This window comes from Pinus tabuliformis, chromosome 1_2, assembly GCF_031772625.1.
Source record: "Pinus tabuliformis cultivar Carrire ecotype Pingquan chromosome 1_2, CPIR1, whole genome shotgun sequence".
NCBI lineage: Eukaryota > Viridiplantae > Streptophyta > Pinopsida > Pinales > Pinaceae > Pinus > Pinus tabuliformis.
This window is the reverse complement of record NC_142298.1, coordinates 30,349,491-30,370,582: the sequence shown is the minus strand read 5'-3', so window position 1 is coordinate 30,370,582 and position 21,092 is coordinate 30,349,491. Positions and strand designations below refer to the sequence as shown.

Genomic DNA, 21,092 nt, shown 5'->3' with positions numbered 1-21,092 from the left:
TGCCATTTGTGTGTGCTATTACTTTCTTGGCAGAGCGAGGGGTCGTCAAGATATCCGAACACAGCCACAAGTATTTGGAGTACCAATACCTCCTCCAGGCGTTTCACCTTCAGGTCCTTCACCTCCTCATTGCCCCAAGCAGGACAAATCAATGAATGTATGAGACCTTTCTTTTGAAACAAACATATATTTGTTCATACTATCACACCAAGACAAGTGCCATTCTTTCCTGTCTATTTGTTTAGATGAGATTGATCTTCATCTAGAAAAATATGCTAGTATTTTGCATTCTGCCTTTTGTTTAGATGAGATTGATTCCTCGTCTAGAAAGCATGAATAGTATTATTGTATTTCATTGATGGGGTCTGTAAATTAGGTCACCAGAAGATTAAACATGTCTGTACAGGGTGTTGTGCAGATGAATAGATGTGTTTTCAGTATTATGTAGATAGTTACATATTCATTTGCCTCTATAAGTCATATTGTATTCTTCACATAAACAACCTGGATTGTAGGTACATTAATACGAGAAGAGCAGTAACTCTTTTCTAATAGTTGGGAATTATAAGCAACATTCCATCTTTGTTTCTTGTGTGTGTTCACTTTCTCTTTCAGAAATGAACATATAACTTTCCACATTAGATTCATCATTGTATAATCCCATATTTTTGTATTCAAAATGTTCCCTATTATTTGAAAGTGTATATAAATCTTTTGCTTAATTAATTCCACATGGATATGAAATATTTGTTTATTATCCCTGTGAAATACTGTGAAATATTATGCAAATTTTGTTTATTATCTGTTCAGATAAACCTTTAGCCTAATTTGCATGTGATAATTGTATGTTAAAGATGATACACCAGGGATTAGGGAAACATATAACTATCATATGGATTAGGGCATTCATCTCTGTAGTAGATAAATAGTAAGTTGTACTATTTGTAACTTATTATATTCATCACTATCATTAGTATTTCACATGACATGGACATGTGTAAGATGGGATTTGCATGCCCTTTGTATTAAGCTATGTATTTCTCGTGCCTGGGATTCTTATTTTTGTTATTTGTAGATAAGTAGTACATTGTACTATTTGTAACTTCTTATATTCATCATTATCATTAGTATTTCACATGATATGATGGGATTTGCATGCCCTTTGTATTAAACTATGTATTTCTGGTGCCTTGGATTCTTATTTTTGCTTCCCCTGAACTACATTAACTAGCGATCTGAACTTGTGATGTGTCATAATGCATTTACATGCTTGTGAGCTCTTTTCCTCTTTCTTGATAGGAAGTGTCAAAGCCATTCTCTAAAACATTCATGTGTATTTTGCATGTCATTTGATTCAAAGCACGAAAATTAAATAACACTGTATTCTTAACAAATTGGATGATTCTAGGGAGTTGGGGAAAGGAACATCATTAACAGGAAGGAACGTCATTGATTACTTGAGTCTGAAAGACTGTCCACCTGTTAAATCTATTCAAACGGTTATCAGTGTGATGATAGTTTATGTATTTTTTTTAATAGCTTACCTTAGCTCTAATAGTTCATTTATAGTTTCTTGCCTTTTGTCATTAGGTATCTGCCTTGATATGCATGCTTTTTTCCATCTTCTTACTGGTTGTTTTCTCACTACTGCATTGTACTGTTTCTCCAACATTTCTTGAACATTAATATGTTTATCTTATCTTAACTTAGTATGTTTTATGTTTTTGTGGTTATTTGTTGAACATTAATAAGTTTAATGTGTTGGCTCAAAAATATTTTATACAGTAAAAACCACATATTCAATGTCAATAGGTATAATTGTGAGAATATCCATTCTAATACATGTTATCACACAAATCTGCATGATGCTTTTAGAGAGTCAACCATGTCATGGTTGAAAGTCTCTCCATTTACAATGTTGCTTTCCACAAATCTGCATGACACTTTTAGACAATCAACCTCACAGACTGTCCACCTGTTAAATCTATTCAAACTGTTGTCAGTGTGATGATAGTTCATGTATTTATCTTAATAGTTTACCTTAGCTCTGATAGTTCGTTTATAGTTTCTAGCTTTTTGTCAATAGGTATCTGCCTTGATATGCATGCTTCTTGGCATATTCTTACTGGTTGTTTTCTCACTACTACATTGTACTGTTTTGTGAGCATTTCTTGAGCATTAATATGTTTATCTTATCTTAACTTGATATGTTTTGTGTTTTTGTGGTTATTTGTTGAACATTAATAAGTTTTAGTGTGTTGGCTCAAAAATATTTTATATAGTAAAAACCACAAATTCAATGTCAATAGGTATAATTGTGAGAATATCCATTCTAATACATGTTATCACACAAATCTGCATGATGCTTTTAGACAGACAACCATGTCATGATTGAAAGTCTCTCCATTTAGAATGTTGTTTTCCACAAACCTGCATGACACTTTTAGACAATCAACCCTTTCATGGTTGAAAGTATTTTCATTTAGAATATTGTTTTCATTTAGGAATTTGTTGTTCAATAGTGCCATGTTTTTTATTGATGTGCATAATTTATGTGCTTCTTGATTAAAAGAAATCAAGGTTTTATGTCTTGGAAAAGGATGCGATCGGAGCGTTATATTGATTGGATGAGATCAGTGAATAGTTTGTATTTCTAAAAATAATTCTCTTGTTGGGGGCAGTTATGGGTTTTCTGAGGATGATTGTTCCTTGTTCATCAACAGAAGAAGACATTTTGGTTTGTTAGGGAAAGGAATTATCTGAATTTAGTATTGTTGCTGGGTTTTTTTGAAATGTTGATTTTCTGATCAGGGAGGGTTGTGTTTATTAAATGAAATCTAACAATTAAAGCGAAGGACAAAAGTATGCTCCCTTGAGGAGGGAATTGCATGGATATAAGATTGTTGCTGGATTTTCTTTTGCAGGGTTCGTTGTCGGAGAGGGTGTTCACTAAATATATCATAGTATTTTATTTATTGTTCATTAAATATATCATAGTATTTATTTATTCTTTAAAAGCCCTGTTTGAATTACTCACGGTAAATTGGGGGAAAAAACGCCCAGGTCGTTTGAGTACTCTTGAGTTAATCTGCTCATGTTGTGTTGTGGTTTTTCTGGTGAGTTTTTTCCAGGAAAAGTAAAGTGTGGCATTGATCTGTTCTTTTTTTTCAAAATTCTAATGATCTGAGTTCTTTTCAAATGTATCCAACCCTTGGGGACAAAGTTTCAAGTTTTCGCCAGTCATACTAACCAACACCAAGACGGACCGACAAAAGAATTCAGGTCAGACCTTGACCACAATTAACTTGTTGGTTATTCAACTCACAGGGCAATGGACACACTCATCACGTTAAATACAAATTCCAAAATAAAAGCTCTCCCTTCGAGTAATTTCTTTTGCAGATGTTTCTTAGTTTTGATTATTATGTGTGAGCAGTTTCCATCTATCCCAGTGCAACAAGTTCTCCCTCCCGAATCTGTAAGTATTGCAATTATTGTAGCTAGCTTGTAACATTCGAATTGGGAATTTTTTATCTAAGAAGCTGCCAGTGACTCGTGAGGGGTTACGTATTCCACCAAAGTTTCCCAATATTTGCACTTGAATCCAACCTCAAACACAAATACAAGGTACCCAAGGAGGAAAGGCGTTGCCATGGACACTTGAAACCTGGTGGGCCATAACGGCACCTTACTTTTACCAACTAGGCAAGCCTCTGTTGACCTTTGTTGCCGAGTTTTTGCTCAACTTTGTCTGAGTTTCTGCTAAGTCCAAGTCCAACTCTTACGCTCTAGGCAAGCCTCTCTTGACCTGTTGCCAAATATTTTCTAAACTTCTGATTTTCCACGAAGTCCAAGTCCAACTCTTACACTCGTTTTTTTTAGGAGGGGGGGAGAGGAAGGGGGATTTGATAGTTATAATGCTGAAGGGGATTCAGTTTTCATCCATTCAAAGACTACAAGCTGCCATAATTACATGAAAATAGCATTCCCCTTACCTTATTATATTCATACATCTAGCTTTTCACAGCCATTTCTTAAGTGAATCTAATGAGCTGTTGTTGAATAACTATGGATTCTAGAATGGAGAATTCATGAATCTTAGTTAACCCTTATTTGGATAAATCTTCAGGCATTCTGGTAATCTCTGTCACCACAGGAAGTGGGGAGTCAATATCTGGTTAGGCACTCTAGACAGATTTGAAATGCTCACGACTGCCCTTCAGTAGAGTTGTGACAAGAAATAGCTGTAAAATGGCCTTATATCTTAATCTGGACCTCCTTTGCCTCATAAAAACATGAATAAAGGAATTGTATGATGTAAGGTTCTTGCAGGAATTTTTTTATTCACTGAATGGAATAGATCATGTTTAAAAATATGAAGTGAAAAAAAGGAAAAGTATAGACTCTTATGGAAGGAAGAAATTGTATATGTGCAAGATTATTGGGTTTTCGTTTGAATAGTTTCTTGCCTTTCTAGGGAATATGTTTGTTCATGGGAATAATCTTTTCACAAGATTATTTGTTGATTGGAGAGGATCATGTTTTATGTTCATTGATTGGGATAAATATGCTAGCAGTTTTTTGCAGTAAGGTCTATTTAATCTTGTTGGATTGTGTAGGGAAGGGAGAACACTAGTAAATGAGATACAATTATATATTCAAGTTTTTCTCAGCTGCATCTTCTTTGTGGCTTTCACTTTGGTGATCTCCATCCCATTTGTCATTCTTGTTATTGCCATTTGTGTGTGCTGTTACTTTCTTGGCAGAGCGAGGGGTCATCAAGGTACCCGAACACAACCACCAGTATTTGGAGTACCAATACCTCCTCCAGGTGTTTAACCTTCAGCTCCTTCACCTCCTTATTGCCCCAAGCAGGACAAATCATTGAATGTATGAGACCTTTCTTTTGAAACACACATATATTTGTTCATACTATCACACCAAGACAAGTGTCATTCTTTCCTGTCTATTTGTTTAGATGAGATCGATCTTCATCTGGAAAAATATGCTAGTATTATGCATTCTGCCTTTTGTTTAGATGAGATTGATTCCTCGTCTAGAAAGCATGAATAGTATTATTGTACTTCATTGATGGGGTCTGTAAATTAGGTCACCAGAAGATTAAAAATGTCTGTACAGGGTGTTGTGCAGATGAATAGATGTGTTTTCAGTATTATGTAGATAGTTACATATTCATTTTCCTCTATGAGTCATATTGTATTCTTCACATAAACAACCTAGATTGCAGGTAGATTAATATGAGAAGAGCAGTAACTCTTTTCCAATAGTTGGGAATTATAAGCAACATTCCATCTTTGTTTCTTGTGCGTGTTCACTTTCTCTTTCAGAAATGAACATATAACTTTCCACATTAGATTCATCATTGTATAATCCCATATTTGTGTATTCAAAATGTTCCCTATTATTTGAAAGTGTATATAAATCTTTTGATTAATTAATTCCACATGGATATGAAATGTTTGTTTATTATCCCAGTGAAATACTGTGAAATATTATGCAATTTTTGTTTATTATCTGTTCAGATAAGCCTTTAGCCTAATTTGCATGTGATATTTGTATGTCAAAGATGATACACCAGGGATTAGGGCAACATATAACTATCATATGGATTAGGGCATTCATCTCTGTAGTAGATAAATAGTACGTTGTACTATTTGTAACTTATTATATTCATCATTATCATTAGTATTTCACATGACATGGACATGTGTGAGATGGGATTTGCATGCCCTTTGTATTAAGCTATGTATTTCTCGTGCCTGGGATTCTTATTTTTATTATTTGTAGATAAGTAGTACGTTGTACTATTTGTAACTTCTTATATTCATCAATATCATTAGTATTTCACATGATATGATGGGATTTGCATGCCCTTTGTATTAATCTATGTATTTCTGGTGCCCGGGGTTCTTATTTTTGCTTCCCATGAACTACATTAACTGGCGATCTGAACTTGTGATGTGTCGTAATGCATTTACATGCTTGTGAGCTCTTTTCCTCTTTCTTGAAAGGAAGTGTCAAAGCCATTCTCTAGAACATTCATGTGTATTTTCCATGTCATTTGATTCAAAGCACAAAAATTAAATAACATTGTATTCTTAACAAATTGGATGATTCTAGGGAATTGGCGAAAGGAACATCATTAACAGGAAGGAACGTCATTGATGACTTGAGTCGAAGACTGTCCACCTGTTAAATCTATTCAAATTGTTGCCAGTGTGATGATAGTTTATGTATTTTTTTTAATAGTTTACCTTAGCTCTGATAGTTCGTTTATAGTTTCTTGCTTTTTGTCATTAGGTATCTGCCTTGATGTGCATGCTTTTTGGCATCTTCTTACTGGTTGTTTTCTCACTACTACATTGTACTGTTTTGTGAGCATTTCTTGAACATTAATATGTTTATCTTATCTTAACTTGATATGTTTTATGTTTTTTTGGTTATTTGTTGAACATTAATAAGTTTTAATGTGTTGGCTCAAAAATATTTTATACAATAAAAACCAAAAATTCAATGTCAATAGGTATAATTGTGAGAATATCCATTCTAATACATGTTATCACACAAATCTACATGATTCTTTTAGGCAGTCAACCATGTCATGGTTGAAAGTCTCTCCATTTAGAATGTTGTTTTCCACAAACCTGCATGACACTTTTAGACAATCAACCCTGTCATGGTTGAAAGTATTTTCATTTAGAATATTGTTTTCCACAAACTTGCATGACACTTTCCGATAGTCAACCTTGTCATGGTTGAAAGTCTCTCCATTTAGAATTTTGTTTTCCACAAACTTGCATGACACTTTCCGATACTCAACCTTGTCATGGTTGAAAGTCTCTCCATTTAGAATTTTTTTTTTCCAGCCTCATGGGGTGCCTCAATCAACTAAATGTTCCTACATAAAACTTCAATTTCATTGCCCGCAATACAAACTAATTAAATATTTAAAGATAATAGAAATAACAAAATTAGATATCATGTAAGAAATTAGTGTACACACCTTAACAAAAGTAAATTCAAAACAAGTGCACTCTAAATCAACATACCATAAACATAATTTAATTAAATCATGGATTAATCAAGAAGTTGACTGCACCATAATGAGTCCAAGTTGACAGGTTGCCATGAGTTCCTTCACATGCAGTGGACGTTGTGGTTGGAAAACTACAACATGGAAAGGTGAGGAGTGGTCGGAAAACTAGAACACGGAAAGGTGAGGAGTTTTCTATACAAAAATGTCTAGAAAAATGAAATGCCTAAAACCTCAATTTTTGATCAAACGTACCTATTACAAGAAATATTTTCCCTCAAATTAGTAAACCCAATTGCTAGAAGTGAGGAAAAGTTGAGAAGACCTAAAACTTTGTATGTGTAACTGGTATTTATCCTTTTTCCTTTGTAGTAGTGCTTTTTGTATTTTTCTAAGTTCACTATGTTCTTTTCATGGTTGAATCTCTCTCCATTTAAAATGTTGTTTTTGAGCCTCGTGGGGGTGTCCCTATCAACTAATTGTTCCTGCATAAAACTTCAATTTGATTAGCACACAATGAAATTTCATTTTTGATTTGTCGATGATAATAGCAAATAAATTTGGAATGGTTGGGATTAGATATCTAAAGATAATAGCAATAAAAAAATTAAATGTCATGTAAGAAATTAGTGTGTGCACTTTAATAGAAATAAATTCAAAACAAGTGCACTCTAAACCACCATCCCACTACATAAAAAATTATTCAATGGTTTCCAATACTTTCAAAAAGTTTAGATCAAACATAATTGAATAAAGCATGGATTACCCAAGAAGTTGGCTTCACCATGAGTCCTAGGTGACAAGTTGCCATGAGTTCCTTCACTTGTGGTGGAAGTAGTGGTCTGAAAACTAGAACATGGAAAGGTGAGGAGTTGTTCTCTACAACCAAAATGTCTGGAAAAATGAAATGTCCAACACTTGAATTGTTGGTCGAATGTTGTTAAAATTGGAAACTAGGGCCAAATTCCATGTGGGTCATCTTATTCATGGCTGATAATATTTTTATTAGATTCCTCTCATCGAGAGGTGTAGGATTGATCTAAAGATCATCTGATTCTGATAAGTATTTATGGAGATATGAATTTATTTTGATTATGGAATAATTATCAAGTCGACCTACAACTCATGTAGGCTCAGAAGCTCAATAGTCGCATCTATTCAATCATCAACAGTTGTGTATAAATATAGGAGGTCTTTTCTTCATTTGGACTCACTCAACTCATCACATCTCTCTCTCTCTCCTCCGTAGAAAAGAGGCTTTTCTCTCCTGTGCAGAAAGAGACTCTTCTCTCACACGTGTGGAAGGAAGGTGCAGAATTTAGGGCTGCAACTGCAGAACCAAAGTTTGACTAGTGTTGACGATTAGTCTGCCTCTCAAAACTGCGCTGTAGGTGAATCTGGATCTCCTCTGAAGGTCGCATTTTTTGGTGAAGGAATCAAGCTGATCCGACGGTCGGTTTGCAAGATATTGTTTGCCCTAGTTTGGCAGATCTAGGGTTTGCTGCTGCTGATGTAAATCAGATTTATGTACTATTTCTCTCTACTGAATTATTGAAGATAAAAGAAGATTTGATCAAAGGGTTTCCCCACATTGGGGTTTGTCCTTGGTTAGCCACCACATCTTGTGTCTCTTGTCTTGGCTTGTTTTTTGTCGATCGTTTAATGTTCTATCTGCACTTTACTTTATGTACATGTGATTGCTAATTTGTGGATAATAATAAGAAATATAAGTAAACTGCTATAAGCATAGAACATACCATAAATTAACATGGTATCAGAGCTGAGGTGAAGACAAAGCCCGAGCAAGAGCAAAAGAAATCACTGAAGAGAAGATTGGCAAGGCTATCTTAAAAGAACTATGGGGTCCTCAACACTCTTCCTTGCTAAAGACAAGCTCCGTGAGAAAGCTGACTATCACAGATGGAAGATGTCTATCGATCTAACCTTAAAAGATCAAGGAGTGTTGGACCATGTGAGAGGCAATATTTTTGAGCCTCCATCAAATGCACTCATTGCTGCTAGGAACAAATGGAAAATCAGTGAAGTCAAAACAAAGAATATCATCCGGGACTCTATTGACAAGCGCTTGGTGGCCTGCATCTCCGACTTGAACACCTCCAAGGAAATCCATGATAGACTGGTGAGTTTATTTAAAGTTAATGATGCAAATCAAGTTTTGCCTCTTAGAAATAAGCTGAAGGAAATTAAGAAGGGCAAAGATGAGAGTATGCAAGCATATTTCTTAGGAATCGCTGAGATCAAGAACAATCTCCTATCTATTGGGGAGACTATTACTGATAGGGAAATGGCACTCACGACTCTTGGAGGATTACCATCCAAATGGTACATGTTCAAGACTACTCTTCTAAACAATAATGTAATTCCTAGCTTCGAGGAATTAATGGCTAAATGCACTCGAGAAGAAAGAAGGGTAGAAGAGCAAGAAATGCCCATGCTTAAAGGTTCTCCTGCTGCCTTCTCTTCTCATGCTAAGAAAAGAAATAATTTCGGGACTAAATAAAAAAGAAACGCTGGATCTAAGGGTGGTAGAAAAGGACGATGTTACATTTTTGATAAAGCAGATCACTATGCAAGGGAGTGCCCTGATAGAAAAGACTCACACCGGGACGATGATCAAAATCCCTCTCATGGCAATCAAAGGAATGGAAAATTCAATAGCAAAGGTAAAAGGAGTGATGGAAATCAAGAAGGAGGACAACCATTCAAGAACGCTAGAAATTCCAGGTATGAATCCAACATTGTTGAAAATAAATAGGATGAATATTATCTACCAGCTGCTCTATCTACCTCTACTCCTTCGGACTCCATGGGAATTTGGCTCATTGATAGTGGTGCCTCAAGGCACTTCACTGGTTACAAAGAAGTTCTCCCTAATCTGATAGAGAAAGAAACTAACCTGGAAAATAAGGCAAATCATGACAATTCTAATAAATGTTAATATTATTGAATGTTTTAGTAAAGTCTCAATGGTGTGTAATTCAATCAAACATAACACAGTCATTTCTCAATCAGAAATGTCTTTATTCCTAAAATAACCTACAATCTACAATTCATGAAAACTTCCCTTGCCTCATTATTCAAAGCTAGAAAACCTAATTCCACATACACAGTTGAGAAGGAAAAATAACCTAATCATGCATCAATCTCATCTCCATACAAGTTGTTCAAGGAAGTATAAGTACAATGTCTAAATTCACCTCTTGATTTGGTGTCATAAGTTAACTAGGGGAACCTCCCCTCATCGGCTATTATATTAAACTTGTCAATTACATATCTTTCGTACTCTTACATGATGTGGCCTCGGCATTGAATTCAAGCTTCAAGCTTCCTACAAATCTTTTCTCTGCATTGTAAATCCATTTTGATAATTCTTTGGATCCCATATACCATAATGAACTAGTCCCCTATCCCACTTGTGACTTGTAAGACATTCAAAATAATCTTTTAGCCTACTATTAAAAGGTCTCTTGCCAAAGTTCAAAATCAGATGAGGACTGAAGTTTGGAAAAATTCATAGCCGCATCAATTTTGTTCATTATGCTTTGGGGTTTGCTTTGGTAAACTTGAAATGTGGCTTAGAGGTCACAATTCAGAGGAGGATAGTTGCATCAATTTTGTTCATTATGCTTTGGGGTTTGCGTTAAAATCTCCGTAGTATTCATGGGATGCATAGCTATAACAATCATTAGACAAGAATGTTTGCAAGAGATCATGAGACCCATATCTACAATTATATTCTGAGAAGAGGAGGTAGTAGTAGATTCTAAATAAATTATCAATGCAACAACATAAATGTTTGCAACAAATTTAGAGAGATCCACCTTCTTGAATAATGCACACACTACATGGATAATGGATTTCTGCACTTTATGCCTTACTGCGTTTCCTTTGCAACATCTAGTACAAATGCTAGTTATAACAATTTAAAAAATATAAGATGATATAAATGAAGAACATATAATCTATATAACAGTTTTCCTTATTTTTAAATAAATTTTTTTTATAAAATTATCCATAATTATTTATTAAATCATTTAAGATCGATTGATCCATATATATACATATAAATATATCCAAATTGATCCATATACATGTTAAAATATATCCAAAATAACATTACTCATTTAGCAACTAAAAGTAAGAATATTATAAAAATATGTATCACTTTCAACGGCCTTTGCCTGTAAATAGAACTTCTTGCAACCATGCACGAGCTGGTATTATTATTATAAATATGATACTACAATCAACACGATTGTAATACTCTTATTATAGATATGATACTACATAGAATTATTCGGTTTACTAGCGATGGATTTTATGTAATGAACAAAGAATTCAGTATGATAAACTTCTCATCAAGGGAAGAATATAATGTTGTAATTAACACCAGAAGTGCAAGCATGGGTTTTAGTGTCATCAGTGGGATATCGGTAGGAATCTAGGCACTGGTCCATTTTGCAAGTGGGTGCATAGGAGCTACCCATCAGATGGAATTAGGGAGACAGGGACATTGAAACTATCAATTACAAATATGTCATAGTAATCTTGATTTTTGCCCCCATTTAGAGTATATTCAACCAGTGTTGTAGGAGACTGTCCCGAGAGTGTACAACTGAGCACGTCACCGCGGTCACTAGTGCTGTAGCTTCATTTACCAGAGGAATCAAAGGAGCATCCCGTACATCCCAAAATCTGTCTGAGCTTGTTCCTGTAGGCACATCAACAATCCATGATTGTCCCTACCGTAGTGCTTGACCACCACCTACCGGAATTCATACGGCCCATACCGTGTATGAACACTGGTTCTGCATCATAAAAGTTGCACCTGTAGCTCCTGCACTTACCAAAGAAAACAAATATTTCTTTATCATATCTTAACTCATTTATGTACATAAAAAATAATGCAATGCACTGAAGGGATTACTGTAACACTACCTTGAAGATAAACGTTAAATATTAGCGCTAGTATTGTTGTAACATAAATCGAAACTGCTAATACTATTGCCCCCATTGCAACGACCACCAGTAAGTAATTAAACACAACTACAAAATAGTGAAATACAAGGAAGGAATTACAATTGAGCTTAGTTCATGTTGTATACGATAGGTGAGACTCTATTTATATGTGGGGCTAGGGTAGCATATACCGCACAGAATTCTTATGAAGGTTGACCTCCCCTAGTTCGACGGTGTGGGAAATTAATTTTAGATCGTGATGTATAAGAAGGTGCGTTAATCACTCGTGGACATCATGGTCACGTCCCTTTATTGTTCTAGATGTTTCGGGTCGTCTTAAACTAGCGATCATGACTATCCCACGAAATTCTTATCCAGACTGATTCGTGGAAATATCTACTAAAAGTGTGACATACTATAGGCCACAACATTAGCTACTAAATAAGCTAGCGTAGTAAAATTTTGAAGAAAAACAAGAACGAGAGAGTGTAAGGAAATTTCCTGAAGAATACACAAAGAGCACAGAGCGTCATGTACAAAGTAAGTCGTAGGTTATATTTCATATATCTCGGCACATTCCAAGCATATTTTTGAATACGTTCAAACAAGGTTAAATAATTAATTTTGTGTTTAATCAATTTTTAAAATACTCGTAAAATCTACATTGAAATTAAAATTAAAATTAATAAATTTTAATTAGTTTATTATTTTTCAAATTTTAGCAAATTCTAAAATACTCCTAAAATTACATCAAAAATAAAATTAACACATCTCAATTAGCCTATTTTTAGGATGTTTCGCTTCACCCTTAAATTGGTGATTACGATCTCTGTCCCAACTTCATGTGTGAAACAAACGATTTAATTCTTGTTTCCATCTTGAAGACTACCATGTGGATTTTGTTCATCTAATTTCTTTGGTCACAAAATACGATTAAGGAGTAAATTTATTTATCATCTACATGCAAAACAAATCTAATCTAAAGATAAACCCTTTGATAATACTAACAAATCCAGTCCAAAGATAAACCTTCTGTTAATGATTTTGAAACACAAAATTAGAGTATTCCTAAACGAATATCTACCTATCTTCATGTCTCATTATTCTCATATTTATCTTCATGTCTCAGTATTCTACTATTTTACAATTTTAGAGGTCACTGTGATGAATTCAGAGGAGCTCAGAGGAGAATAACACAAATAGAACACTTGAAAATTTTAGAGATATATCAATATATTATCAGTGGAGAACATAATACATTATCAATGGATAATGAAATAGAACTTCACATTACAGGATAAGCCTTGGCTTGGATTGCTCAAGTAGAGGAAAGCATACAAATTTATTGTTGAAGGAAGCTCTAGAATTCTCCAATTCTCTCATGTGTAATACATGACTAAACAATGAAAATCTAGAAATCACTGGATGATGTGGTAGGTTTGGGTTGCGTGTGGCGATGATGGCTAAATATGGTGTCAGAAGTAACTTTTGGCATAAGACGGCGCCGATGTATTCATTATGGCTACATTTTTAACATTCTTCCACTTGAAGCCAAATGAAAAATCATAAATCAACTCAGACCGAGTCCTACCATCCCTCTACATAACTCATCTTTATTTCTTGGTAGAATCTTAGTCAGCATATCAACAGGGTTCTTATCTATATGGATATTTTCCAAGGATAATTGTCCTTCCTCCAACACATGCTGGATCCAATGATACCTTAGGTCAATGTACTTTGTTTCTGAGTGAAATGCTGGGTTTTTCACCAAGTGAATGACACTCTGACTATCACAATATAGTACATACTTGTCTTTCTTTATTCCTATCTCTTCTAGGAATGTATGAAGCGACAACATCTCTTCACAAGCCTCTATTGCAGCTATGTACTTTACCTCTATTGTAGAGAGAGCTACTATTCTTTGTAGCCTTGATACCCAAGATAATGTTGCCCCTGCAAATGTATACAAATAAGCTATAGTGGAATTTTTGGTGTCCATATCTCCAACCATATCTGCATTTGTAAATACCTCAACAACAGTGTCATTATGACGAAAACATAAACAATAATGACTAGTACCCTTAAGATACCTCAAAATCCATTTTACTGCTTACCAATGTTGTTTTCTTGGATTAGTAAGGAACCTGCTCACTACTCCCACTGAATATGCAATGTATGGGCATGTTTATACCATGGCATACATAAACCTATCAATTATTGAAACATAAGGAATCTTACTCATTTCTTCCTTCTCCTTGTCATCACTAGGATATAACTCAGTACTCAGCTTGAAGTGAGTTACAAGGCATGTACTAACTGTCTTGGCATCCTTCATAGTCTACCTGTCAAGCACCTTCTTCATATATTTTTCTTGTGACAACCACGAATTTTTTTTTTTCCTGTCATGCATGATCCTCATGCCCAATATTTGTTGTCTTGGACCTAAATCCTTCATTCCAAATTTTTGTAAAAATCCTTATTCAACCTATTGATCATATTCCTATCATGCCCAATAATCCACATATAACAATAATATTATATACATTCCTTGATTATACCTCTTGATATAGACACAATGGTGAGCTTCCAACCAATGAAAACTATGTCCCAGCATGGATGCATAAAATTTCATGTACAATTGTTGAGGTTCATGTTTCAACCCATAGAGGCTCTTCTTCAACCTGTAAATTAGGTCGTCTTTGTCTTATTCTTTGAAGCCTTCTGATTGCTCCATATAAATTCCTTTTTCTAATTTAGCATGAAGGGAAGCAAATTTTACATCTAACTCTTCACATTCTAAGTCTAAAGCAACAATAATACCAAGAATGTCTCTAATGGATGACATTTTGACAACAGGTGAGAAAATTTGAATGAAGTCAATACCTTCTTTTTGGGAAAATCCTTTCACCACCAGCCTTGCTTTATACCTCTCCTCCTTTTTGTCACCTTCTTGCTTAATCATGTAAACCCATTTTTTTTGTAGAGCCTTTCTACCCTTTGGGAGCTTTACCACCTCCCAAGTTTTATTTTCTACCAAAGAGTTCATTTCTTACTCCATTTCTTTCTTCCATTCTTTAATATTCTCAACTTTACAAGCCTCTTGAAAACAATAAGGCTCACCTTCATCAATAAATAGTATATAGTTTGAAGGAAGATACCTTTTTGAAGGCTTATGATGCCAAGAAGATCTATGAGCTAGCTATCGTGGTGCATTATCAGGTTGAATCTCCTCTAAATGTTCCTGCAATATTCCTTCTTCTCGGTGTTCATCATTTTCCACATGCTTCCCTTACTATTATTGAATTGCTTGTCATTTTTCCTGCATTGGTGGGATGTTATCATGCTGCTCTACAAGCCTGTGAATAACTTTCTTGACCTCGAGCTCACCTGCAATCCTCTTAAACATTTTTGACTCATTAAATATAACATCAATGCTTCTAATAATTTTATGTTTGATTGGATCCAAGAGACGATAACCAAATCCTTCATCTACATATCCCATAAAAGTGCATTTCATAGATTTAACATCCAACTTAGTTCTATTTTCTTCGGGAATATGTGCAAATGCTTCACATCCAAATATTTCCAAATTAGAATAATTCAACCTCTTACCAGTCCAAACTTCTTCAGGGATGTCACCATCCAAGGCTGTAGTGGGAGATCAATTTATAAGGTAGCAAGTTGTCCTCACACCCTCTGCCCAAGAATTCTTTTTTGTTGACACCTAATCATAGGGATTGGTTGAACTGTAATTAATGTAAATAAATAATAGAAAATATGGAGAGTCACCCGGAGATGAACTGAATAGTCACTCCCTCTTCTATATAATAATGAACAACATGAATGAATAATATGAATTGATTTGAGGAGTCACCTCTTGACCTAACATGGTATCAGAGCTAGCACCATTTTTGGCTTCCCTCTCTACCTTGTAACTCCCTTCTGCCATTTTTTTGCAGTCTCTCATTTCTATAGTCTTCCCCATTTATGCATTCTTCCTCCCAACTCAAAACACTGTTGCTGCAGTTTGGCCAGTCCATATACCACGCCGGTGTTGAATGGTCCTCATAATCTCCTGTCATAATATAGAATGCTTCCCACGCTACTTCGTGGTATCGTTTCTCCTATTACAAAGAAATAAAATCCCGTAGCAAAGGCTCCAGCTGTAAGCAATACCGCTGCTGCCAAGCCAGCCAAGGCTGCTAAACCAGCTGCCCCAACAAGAAGCCAGCTGTAAAGAATGCTGTCCAGGTTATATACATTAACACTGGTCCACGGTGAATGCTTCCAGGTTATATACATTAACGTTGGTCTATTGCTCCCATACCACTCCATGGTCGTCCTCCATACCTTAGCCCTCCTACATACCTCAACCCTCCTCCATAACTCTGGATTGCGGTGATTGCTATTACGCTGAATGATATTGCGGTGTATGGTATTACATTGTGTACAGTTATATGTATAACACCTTTGTTATATAACTCCACCATATATCATATATTTCCCTCCTCCATATGCTGCACCTGTCACCATTACGATACCACTCTCCCATCACGATACTGCTCTCCCATTACGTTGGCCCATTAATATCACATTAATACTATTATCCCATTACTCCCCATCACTATCTGGTAAATCTACTTCAGTTTATGCGTTGTTGAATATAACCAAATATACCTCTGATATATACATATCATAACTATATTTTACTACAGCGCAATTTTTTTTCTTTTACACAGCAAGTGCAAATTGTTTTACTAGTAGAAGAGAGATTTTTTTCCATAGTACACAGATTTTACAATGCATTCAATCATATCTATTGTGGAAGTAGTTCTCACTGGAAAGGAGAACTATCCTGAGTGGTCGCAGAAGATAAAACACACCCTCATTTTCAATGAGTTGTGGAAAGGAGTATGTGTTGGAGATGGAGACAAAGAGCCAGAACAACCTACCTCAGACAAGGAGTTCACCATTTCGGAAAATAAGAACAACAAGGCATATGCATTAATTGCAACATCAGTAAATGAAGAGGTGAGTCACCATATTTCACCATTTTCAAATGCTTTTGAAGCCTTACAAAAACTTAAGGAACTCTATGACTCACACTCTGCACTTGAAGTTGTTCAAGTCATGATGAAACTATTCACCCTTGAATTACAAAATAATGATCCTCTTGCTCTTGCATCAGAAGTAAAATCCACAACGCATGTTATCAAAGTCACTAATGTTGAACTGGATATTCCTCTTATATATTTTCTCAAGGCACTTTATCTCACTTACTCAAATTATCTTGAGTCATTGCAAGCAAATGGAAACCTCAAAGATATTACCTTTGACTCCCTTGTGAAAAAATTTGCTGAAAGAGAGAAATCTTTTGGGAAGAAGACAGCTCCTGAATCTTCTGAAGAGGTTGTGTGCCTTTCTCATAGAGAAAAGAATCTTGCTCAAGATTCTTCAAGAGGAAGAGGTGGTCAAAGAGGAAGAGGAAGAAATTTCAGAGGCGGGGGGGCAGACACTCTCAAGGAGAAAAGTCAGGTTTGCATTGCATACACTGCAAAAGAGATGGATAACATGATGCATCCACATGCAAGTTACCTTGGGACATAATTGAGCAGGAAAGAAGCCATTTCAAAGGTAAAACTAATGACAAAGACAAAGGTAAAGCACCTGAATCCACTCACTATATTGTGGCACACTATAATATTGGAGTAAATGAAGATTTATTTAATGCTTCACTTGCTTCTTGGAAAAATGATTGGTTGCTTGATTCAGGAGAAACTTGCCACATGACTTTTAGAAGAGATGTTTTTGAAGAATTTACTGACAATGTTGATGGAGCAGTATACTTTGTAGACAAATCAAAACCCAAGCCATGAGGGCTTGCCACAATCAGGTTTAAATTGCCTGGTCTTCCAGTCTTTCTTCTGCATCATGTTCTATGTCTCCCACAGCTGAGGAGAAACTTGTTGTCCTTGGTCCACATCCACCAGCAAGGACACTCCATTCATATCTTTGATGGTAATATTGAGGTGAGAAAAGCATCAGACCACTCACTTGTCATGACAGGGATAGAAGAAGAAAGGTTTCTGAAGCTGTAGGGTACTTCTGCTCGTGCACAAAATTTCTCATATAATTCTCATTATGAAGAAGGTACATTTACATCAAGTTTATTATGGCATGCTAGATTTGGACACTCGAACTATAACAACCTCTGCTTGTTGTAGAAAAATGATGTTACTGGTTTGCCTACAATTCCTAGGAAACTTAAGCAATGTGATACTTGCATTCTAGGAAAGCATAGCAAATAGTCTTTTCGTGATTCACATTCAAGAGCACATAGAAAAATTGAACTCATTCATTCAGATTTATGTGGTCTAATGCCTGTTCCTTCTGCAAATGGAAATAAATATATGATAACATTTATTGATGACTACACCAGAATGTGTTGGGTTTATTTATTGAAGAACAAATCTGATGTTTTTCAAACATTCAAGAACTTTCATACATGGATTGAAAATGATGCACAGTCTCATATTTGCTCTATTCGCACTGATAATGGAAAATAATACACTTCAAATGAATATGAAAACTATCTTCGCCAACATGGGATCAAACATCAAACAACTGTGCTTTATAATCCCTAACAAAATGGTGTAGTTGAAAGAATGAATAGGATAATCTTAAATATGGTGTGCTCCATGATGTTTTTAAAAAATGTAAAATTGATGTTTTGGGTTGATGCAGTTATATGTGTTGTATATGTAAAGAATAGATGTCCATCTAATTCTATTAGAAACAAGACTCCTTACGAAATGTGGTATGGGCACATTCCTTTGGTGAAGCATCTCAAGGTCTTTGGTTCCACATGTTATGCCTTGATACCAAAGGTACATATAAACAAACTTGGTGCAAGAAGTCATAAGTGTATCTTCCTGGGGTATTCAAACACCTCCAAAGCATACCGTCTCTATGATGAAGTCAATAAAAAGATTGTTGTATCTAGAGATGTAATCTTTCTTGAATCATCCAAAAATGGCAATGTTGTTGAGCGGCAACTTGATCGCTTAGATAGATTCGCAAATATAAAATCATTTCAAGAATTTGATAATCAGATTCCACATCTTCAAGGGGGGATTCCTATACTAGACCAACCTGTGGATTATTCTTCTGAAGCAGTCTCTCCCTTGCATGAAACTCCAACAACGGATGATACTTTGAGTAATGTGATTGACAGAATTGGGAGACTCAATCTTGATTCAGTCCCAACTCAATCAACAAAGCAACCTGGACCATCTAAGAAATGTCCCCCAAAGTGGCTAGCAAAAACACTTGAAAGTGTTCATCCTGATGAGGTTGGAAAGACAAGAACTAGAAATTCAAACCGGCAAAATGGAGGTGATGTAGATGACTTCGATTCACCTGTTGATACAGATGTTTCTTACGATTGTGAATTGAATTTCTCTACAGATTTTGAACCAACTTCCTTCAAAGAAGCCACTTCTCATGATGAATGGAAAGAATCAATGCAAAAGGAGTATGATGCCCTGATAAAGAATGACACTTGGAAGCTGGTTAATCCTCCATTGGGAACCAAACCAATTGGCTGCAAGTGGGTCTACAAGAACAAGTATAAAGCTGATGGCTCACTTAACAAGCACAAAGCCAGGCTTGTGGCAAAAGTTTTTGCATAGTAGGAAGGGGTCGATTATGAGGATACTTTTGCCCCCACAGCAAAATGGGCTACCATTCGGACACTCTTTGCCCTAGCAGCCCAAAACGGTTGGAAAGTCCATCGAATGGATGTAAAAAGTGGTTTTTTGAATGGAGATATAAAAGAGAATGTTTTTATGTCTCATCCTGAAGGAATTGATGTGAAAGGAATTGTTCCACTAATGAGCAAATTGCAGAAATCTTCACCAAAGCACTTGGAAAAGAAAAGCTTGAAAGATTCATAACGATGCTTGGACTCACCAACATCTCTTCAGATTAAGTAGGGGAATGTTGACACCTAACCATAGGGATTGGGTGAACAACTGTAATTAATGTAAATAAATAATAGAAAAGATGGAGAGTCACCAGGATATGAACTGAACAGTCACTCCCTCTTGTATATAATAATGAACAATCTGAATGAATAATATGAATTGATTTGAGGAGTTACCTCCTGTCCTGACATTTTTCAAACCAGAATTAGATAACATACTCCTTAATTTATCCATAATAGTGCAATTCATCCTTTCCGCAACACCATTCTGTCAAGGAGTACCAGGCGCATTCTTCTCATTCTTTATGCCAAAACTGTTACAATATTCCTTGAATACTTCTTAGAGATATTCTCCACCATTATCTATTCTCAAGCACTTGAGAAATTTGTTAACCTCTCTTTCAACAAGAACATGGAATTTTTGAAATATTTGAAATACTTCATTTTTAACTTCATAGCTTAGCCCCAAACTTTCCTAGATGCATCATATATAAATGTTACAAAATATGATGCTCCTCCTAATGAATCGATGTTAACAAGCCCAAACACATCTGAGTGTACCAATTCTAACAAATTTTTCTTTTTGTGATGACCAATTCTAAGGAATGAAACCCTTTTTTGTCTACCATATATACAATTCTCACAAACATCAATATTATAGGATTTCAAACCTGGTATTAAATTTTTACCAACAAGAATTTTTAAGCCCTTCTCTCTCATGTGACCTAAGATCTTATGCCATAGATCTGTTAAATTTCCTTTTTTTGTGGCAAAAACAAAATCTCATTTTCCTATCATTGCCTTCAATGTATCTATTGTTCATGTCTTGGGTCCTTTGGACAGGACCAATGCTCCTTTGCTAATTTTCTAGCCTCCTTTTCCAAATCTTGTGGAATAACCTTCATCATCCAATCATCCCGTACAGACCAAACTCGTGCGCATTTCTGGTACATTTCTGACATGTCTCAACAATATATTCTGTCCATCCTTCATATTATTTTGGAAATCTCCCACCCCAACAATACTGCAAAGATGATTATTCCCCAAATGCAATATACCATAATCACCAAGATT

General features: G+C 35.4%; 1 pseudogene; it reads right to left on the bottom strand.

Annotated features, from left to right (window-relative positions):
- Positions 1-11,331: 11,331 nt before the first annotated feature.
- Positions 11,332-12,089, bottom strand: LOC149204241 (thaumatin-like protein; annotated as a pseudogene).
- Positions 12,090-21,092: the final 9,003 nt, after the last annotated feature.